We start from the raw sequence: 7,554 nt of genomic DNA on the forward strand, positions 1-7,554 counted from the left end.
CCCTAATTTTTAGTGTTTTTTAGAAACTAAAAGTTATCTTTAAAAAATATGAAAATATATAATTTCTTATCACAAATAATTATTAAAATTTATAATCCTAAGCTTCATCCATTTCTACGCATTTCATTAGTTTAGTTCATTTTCAAATCCTAAATAATAATACTAGTTTTATGTCATTGAAGGTGAACATCTATACTTTTGTCAGCCTTTTCCTTTCGAAAAGGGTGTCACACATTTGTGATTTTTCCCATAAGTAAAAGGTCAAGTTGAGGATTTAATTGTAGAAGAATCACAAGATTGAAAAGATAAATCAAGGAATCAAATTGGAAGGATATTAGAGTATCCAAGCTGATTGACTACAAAGAACATTATGATCAAGGAAGATCAAGCATTCCAGCTAGAATAGAGATTTGAAATCTAAAAATATAGTTGCATCATCAATAAGGTCATGTTATTGTTACTCTCTAATAATTGTAGCAATGAATCAAATGTCTTGATAAAGTCATCTTAACAACTATTTTCCAAATCCTCTAACAAGATGACATTTCTAGATTGGAGTGTTTAAAGACCTCTAACAAGGCCACTCCTAACAAGGTGAACTAAACACTTTAATAGGGTCACACCTAAAAATGTGTTTTGTAAGCTTTAATAGGGTTGGCTCCTAACAGGGCTTACCTCAGGAGAGTGAAAAATAGTAACTAGTTGCAATAGGTGGCATTTCCCAAATTGGATTTCCACATTAAATCTTGGTGTCTCTTCATGTCTTATGCATGGTTCAAAGTAATTAATAATATCCAATTGGTGACAAAAGTTTGTAGAATACCGATTCAACCCCCTCCCCCCACCCCCCGAGTATTCCCTATTTCTAACATAAAGTTTAGCTTTAAAAAACTAGAGTTAATTAGAAAATATTTAATTACTCTAACACAAAGTGGGTATTCAGAAACAAGATGAATGAGAAAGGTGAAGTGAGAAGAAAAAATGAAAGAATAGTTTGTAAGGGATATGCACAAGAAGATGACATTGACTATGGAGAGATATTTGTGCCTATTGCAAGATTAGGAGTGAGGACCTTACTTGCATATTCTGGTTACAAAGGAATCAAATTGTAATAGATGGATGCGAAGTATTTATTTATATATGGAATTCGGGAAGAGGAAGTCTATATTGAAAAACATGAACAATTTGTTGACCCAAAAGAAAGTGATATCATATGTAAGTTGCACAAAACATTGCATGGATTGAAAAAAGCCCCTAGAACATAGTATGAAAGGTTGCACACATATTTGGTGAAGACTAGTTTTGCAAGGACTAATGATAATGCAAATATATACTTGAATGCTAAATCTGAAAAAGGGATACTATTAGAAAAAATATTTGTGGATGATATCATATTTTGGAGGAAAGGATGCACTATGTAAGTCATTTGTAGATCAAATGACATAAGAGTTTGAGATGTCTATGTTTGGAGAGATCAAAATCTTTGTTTTCTTGGAAGTGTATCAAATGAAGAAAGTTATCTACATTACTCAATTAGAGTATTTTATGGGGAAATTGAAAACTTTTGGTATGGAAGACTCAAGACTAGCTGGAAAACCCATGGTTGCTAGACATAAAATTTCAAAGAATTATGATTCTAATTATGTGAATCAAACCTTAGATAGATCAATGATTTGAATGCTGCAATATGTTACTCATTGCAAACCAAATATTGCATTAATAGTTGGGATTGTTGCTACATTTTCTACAAATTCTAAGGAGAATCACATGATGTCTATAAAAAGAATACCAAGATATCTAAAAGGAATAGAGGATTATGGATTGTATTATAAGAAGAATGACCAGTTTGAATTGAAAGTGTATATTGATGTTAATTGGGATGGAAATTTTGATGATAGAAAGAGTATAGGTAGTTGAGGTTTCTTTCTAGGAAAGAGACTAGTTTTGTGGATTATAAGGAAGAAGAAAAATTGCACCTTGCAATCTACATCAGAAGCTAAATATGTAGCAACACAAATTAGTTGTTCTAACATATTATCGATCAAGCAATTTTTGAAAGGAATAACGAAAGATACCACTAAACCAGAAATCATATTCTGTGATAACATGTGCTATAAACATATCTAAAAACCCTATGATGCAAACTAAGACCAAGCATATTTCTATCAAGTATCATTACTTGAGAGAGTTGGCACAAGACAAAGAAGTGAGATTGGAGTATGTAAACACAAAGGAAAAAATAGATGATATTTTCATAAAGACCTTACTAAGGATGGACATGAATATCTAAGAGGTAAATTGGAGGTGATGCCCCTAACTGAGGATGCTTAAGTTGAGATGAAGTTCTACATCAAATGCTTTGATCAAAATATCTTACAAATTGATGCAACCTATCACACTTTAGGACCTACCTAAAGATGTGAAGAGAGGACCATCATATGCTGTATCTTTGATAAGAAAGATGATAGAAGAACCTAGTCTAGAGAACTGACAAAGAGATATATAGATTTTGAATATGTATGAGATAGATAACTGAAGATGTTCAATTATCTTGGAAATTTTTGTCAAAGAGTGAGAAGAATGTATCATTTATTATAAAGAATTAGAGGAAGAGGTGTCACAATCAAGAGATATTATGAAGCAATTTAGAAGATGTATATTAAAGAAGGAGATTATGTTCTAAAATGCCAAAGGGAGCTATTGAAATTGTTACTAGAGGTGTTGGATATATGAGTTGCATGGATAAGAATAAGAAAGAAACTAAAGATATTAATGAAGATCTAATACTCAATATAGAGGGATTTTATTGAAGAAAGTAAAGTATTTTGGATTGTATGTTAACTAGAGGTTTCATTAATACCAACAAGGGAGATTATTGGAAAGTACAATTGGAACAATTTTCTATTATCATTGATGTCAAAGTTTACTAGTGAGACAATTGCTACCTAAGTAGAGTGTCATATCAAGATGATTGATGAAGAGGATTTGGAAAGAAGAGATAAAAAGATGACCTAGTGGAAAGGTTGACTTATACACAACTATAATAGGCACTTGATCAATTGGAATTTGACAAGATAATGTGTTCTTTAATCATAACACTAAGTGGTGAAGATAGTTGTGTGGATGCTTAGAAGAGATGATAAATGAAGAATAATACATAGCTAAAAAAATCTTCAAAGAATAAGATTAAGGAACTTATAGTTGAAGCTAAGTTGTACTAGTGTTGACTGAGTGAATAGTAGAAGCCAAGAAAATATAATTTAGATCAAGTACTAGTAAGGACATAGTATCAGAAAGGTTGGTTCAAGAAATGTTAGTGTAAGTTGAGCAAGACAATTAGTAATGACCGAGGTAGAGGAACACAGTATTGACTGTGTCAGCATTTGGTATTTTGTTAATGAATTGAGATTCCTAGATGATATAGTTGAATTTTTGAAATATGTAAAGATGTTTAAAAGAAGGGTTGATGAGCTAGAGCATTTAATGCAAGATAAATCATGTTTGAGCATTTCTAGATATGGATTCAAAGAGAATTTTTGAGAAGTTTCAAGAAGGAGAAAAAGGAAATGAAAAGAAAGACCAATTTGATGAATATGACCTAAAATTAAGATCAAGAGTGGTGTTTAAACATAAAAATAGTAGAGATGCCTCTTTAAGTATGCACAAAGATTAACCTAATAGAGGTTAGAGGTTTGTAATAATATTGATTAGTGAACTTGAGTAGGAGGCTGAGAAGAAGGAGAAGATCTAAGGTGAAGAGTGATTGCTTGAAGTATTTCCACACACAATAGAGACATTGATGGGGACATGAATAGTGAGTTAGAAGATAAGCTACATTGTGATCTATATTTACAAAGTGAGTTCTATTTATCATATCAAGCTATTATTACTTTCTAACCATTGTATCAGTTAAAATCCTTTAATCAAGGTTGACCTAATAATCTTTCATAAATCCCTTAATCAAGGTTATATTATAATGGAATGTTATTAAGTCCTCTAAAAGCCCACTTCTAATGGGGTGATTAAATCCTTTAACATGGTAATGCCTAATAGTGTGTATTTTCAAGAAGGTTAAACCCTAATACAACTTACTTCAGAAGAGTGAAAAATTGGTGACATGTACTTGTATTTTTTCCCAAATTGGGTTTCCATGTTAAATCCTAGTGTCTTACTTGCATGGATGTTATTTTAGATGTTTAACTATTTAATATTCTATACATTCTGCAAGTTAGTTATTATTGGGATCATTGATTGCAAGTTTATGTTATAGATAAGTCACTATAGAGACTAAGTGGACATGATATTAGATCTAAGTTGTTCAAGATATTCAAAAGTTGAATTGGTACTTCTGGACATATGGATAAGTAATTCAATGCCCTCTCAATTATTCTAAATCATTCTAGCATTCCCCCCATCCAATTAGTGACTCAAGTTATGTTTTCAAAATCTACTCTCCTTGGATCCCAATTTATTCCAATGCCCCCATAAACACCCTTTGATTCTACCATGTAGGTTTTCTAGAACCTTAGTTTCATGCTTAGGTTTTTCAATTTCAAATCTATTTAATTTAGTTTGTTGGATTAGAATGAATTTGAAATTAAATGTAGATAGGTGCACTTTAAGAGGTGCTTCTTGTTAGGGGTATTCAAGTCCCTAACGTTCCATGCAGTTAACCCAGTGTTCCTTGAGAAGGAAATTCTGCTTACCTACATTTAGGATATCATAATTTTTCTTTTGATTTTCTTCTTTGCCTATGAGTGCTCTTGATTTCTTAGTTTGGGAATTCTAAGCCTTGCATACCTTTTACTATCCTAATTTTTCCATATGTTCACTTTCTCTTTGGTGCACTCATTTAAATTTTTATCCTCGGGTTTCGCTATTTCTTGTCTTATTTCTTGCATTATATTATCACTAAGATCTATGTTTCCCATCATTTCTAGAGAGATTGGTATTTCTATCTAGGATTAATTGATTCCTTTATTTGGATTCTACTTATTCCCCATCATGTCAAGAACATTGATTCTTTCTTGAACTTTCTTGGTTGTGGATCAACATTGTTCAAAATCCTTGTTCCCTCTAGTTGTGCTTGATCTTTTGTCCAAATTTCATCCATAAAACTTTAAACTACTAGAGTAATGAAATTTTTAAGACATGCTCTATTTTGTCTTAAGTTATTACTATACAAAGGGTCCATCCCATTTGGAGGTGTTTTCCATAATTTGTATGACTTTATCTTGTTTTGTTTCCCTTTTTCCTTATTATTATGATTTTTTTGTTGCAATTTCAAGTGGGGATATGCAATTTTTTTCTATAGGAGTGATAATTCCTTTCAATATTATTATAGAAGGATCCTTTCTTTCTTCTCCCAGAGTGGACACTCCTATTTAGGAAAGTACTCTTACATGTTTGTAGGTTACTCTTAACTTTTTGATGCAATGTGTTTTCTCCTTTCTCATCTGTTGAGTCCCTCACATCCTTGTTGGAGAGTGTGTTGATTCTGTTATAATTGCAAGTTTGGTGGATGTAAGAGAGTGATCCCTTCTATTTTCCTACTAAATATCTAATGGATATGTTATTCTCATGTTGACTATTTGAGTGTTCATTCTCATCATTTCACTGAAGGTTTGGTGCTCTTAGTTTTCTTCTTCCTAGAGTAGTAGTTCATCTTCTAGATCACTTTCCAAGAGGAGTTTCTCATGAACTAGTTGTATAATTCTATTTATTTTCTCCTTCATTTATCTATTATATGAGGAACTATTTTTTCATTATGTAACGCCGTACCATGTGACCCAAAATAAGTTAACCTAAAATTTCATAAAGTTTGCCAAATTTTTCTTTTAATGATAAAGATACAACAACAATTATAAAATAGCAGAAGCAATTTACATACACTCATACATCAACAACACATCAAAAAGTTACAACTCTTAAGGGTCCCATGATGATGAATCCCATTTAAATTTAATTAATATTAAATCTGACACATAGCAATTTCACATCATGGAATAACTACAGGTATGAATTGATTTAAATAATAGACAATCATCTTGAATGCCACTTGGAAATAGACAAAATGCACACTCATCCACTACTTTAAGTACAAGTCAAATGGTATGAGAGGATGAAAGAATATACATCATAATATAGATTACAACATCTCATAAGATCTATGACATCAAATACAATACACTAAGTATAACCATCCATCATAGAAATACAAGAATGGATAGAAAAGAACATTTGCACAAACACATCCATGAATGACATCTGACAATCAGATCTCAATGGTATAAGAAAAAGCACTATCACCCAACCTTATGAAACCCAAAGGAGATAAACTCAAGCCCTAAATAGGATAATAGACTCACAAGTCAAAACCAACATCTAGGTTCAAGTAATCACCTGAAAGAAAACTACCTCAAAGGGTACCAAGACACAAGTATCGACTAATCCTAGAGGTAACACGGACATGTAGGAAATCTATTATGCATATGGGCAAGTGTCATCACATGAACCAACTCTAGGCTTACCAGGCTAGTCTTTTAATCCTCTAGCCCCCAGTGACTCTATGCAACACTAGTATCCTTTCGTACTGACAAGGCATACTAAAAAAGCATGATAACAACCAAGCATCCTCTCTACTTCCATTCTAATATGTACTAGCACTCAAGGCATGGGCGAGTAAAATAATGACTCTTATTAATTCATTTTAAACCCATTTAATGAAATGCTATTAGTTATTAAATAACCTAGAATGGGTTACTCGTCAGCCTCTTTAGGACCTCAACCTCCATTGTAAGCCACTTCCCAACATGACATACAAATAACCTACCCTAAGCTTAGTAAAATAAAAAAGATCTTAAAAGACCACATACCATAGATTAGTTCTTAAACAAGCAACTAACAAGCATTGAAATATTACTAGTCAAAATACAAGCATCACTAAAATGACCATCCTAATAGGATTGATCCGAGAAAGTACACATAAACCAATCCATGTCATAAGATGACATCATCAAGAAAAAATCATACCAACACCTCAGTCCTATACAAGCGACAAGAAAGTAATCCAAATACAACTGAAATAAAACTCAAAGGTTATATTAGATAGGTCACACAATTCACCCCAGTTTCACATAAGAACACTAGAACATAATAACAATCAATATATCAAAACACCTCATAGAGCATACAAGACACATTACCATAGTTGAATATAAAACATTGTGATCAAAACATCATTATGACATCACAAAACAAAACTCCTAAGCCTATGGTAAATATCTTGATTTGGACAAAGTATTAAGGCAACCTGACACCCAATAGTAAAATCACATGTCATAAAAAGAGTACATACAAAAGTAACTTTCAAAAACTATTAGGTTTAGAAAATACAACAGTTTAATTTTTATTAAAGGTTTTCAAATTTTCATTTTCATTTTTCAAATATTATAGTTCATAATGTTTGCAATCTCAAAAAGGGTTTTAGTTTTCATTTCTCTAGTTACTAGATTTATTAAAGTTTATCAAGTTCACTAGAATTCCAGATAATTC

The sequence above is a fragment of the Cupressus sempervirens genome, chromosome 3 (assembly GCF_028749045.1).
Source record: "Cupressus sempervirens isolate cs-2001-9-10 chromosome 3, ASM2874904v1, whole genome shotgun sequence".
Lineage (NCBI taxonomy): Eukaryota > Viridiplantae > Streptophyta > Pinopsida > Cupressales > Cupressaceae > Cupressus > Cupressus sempervirens.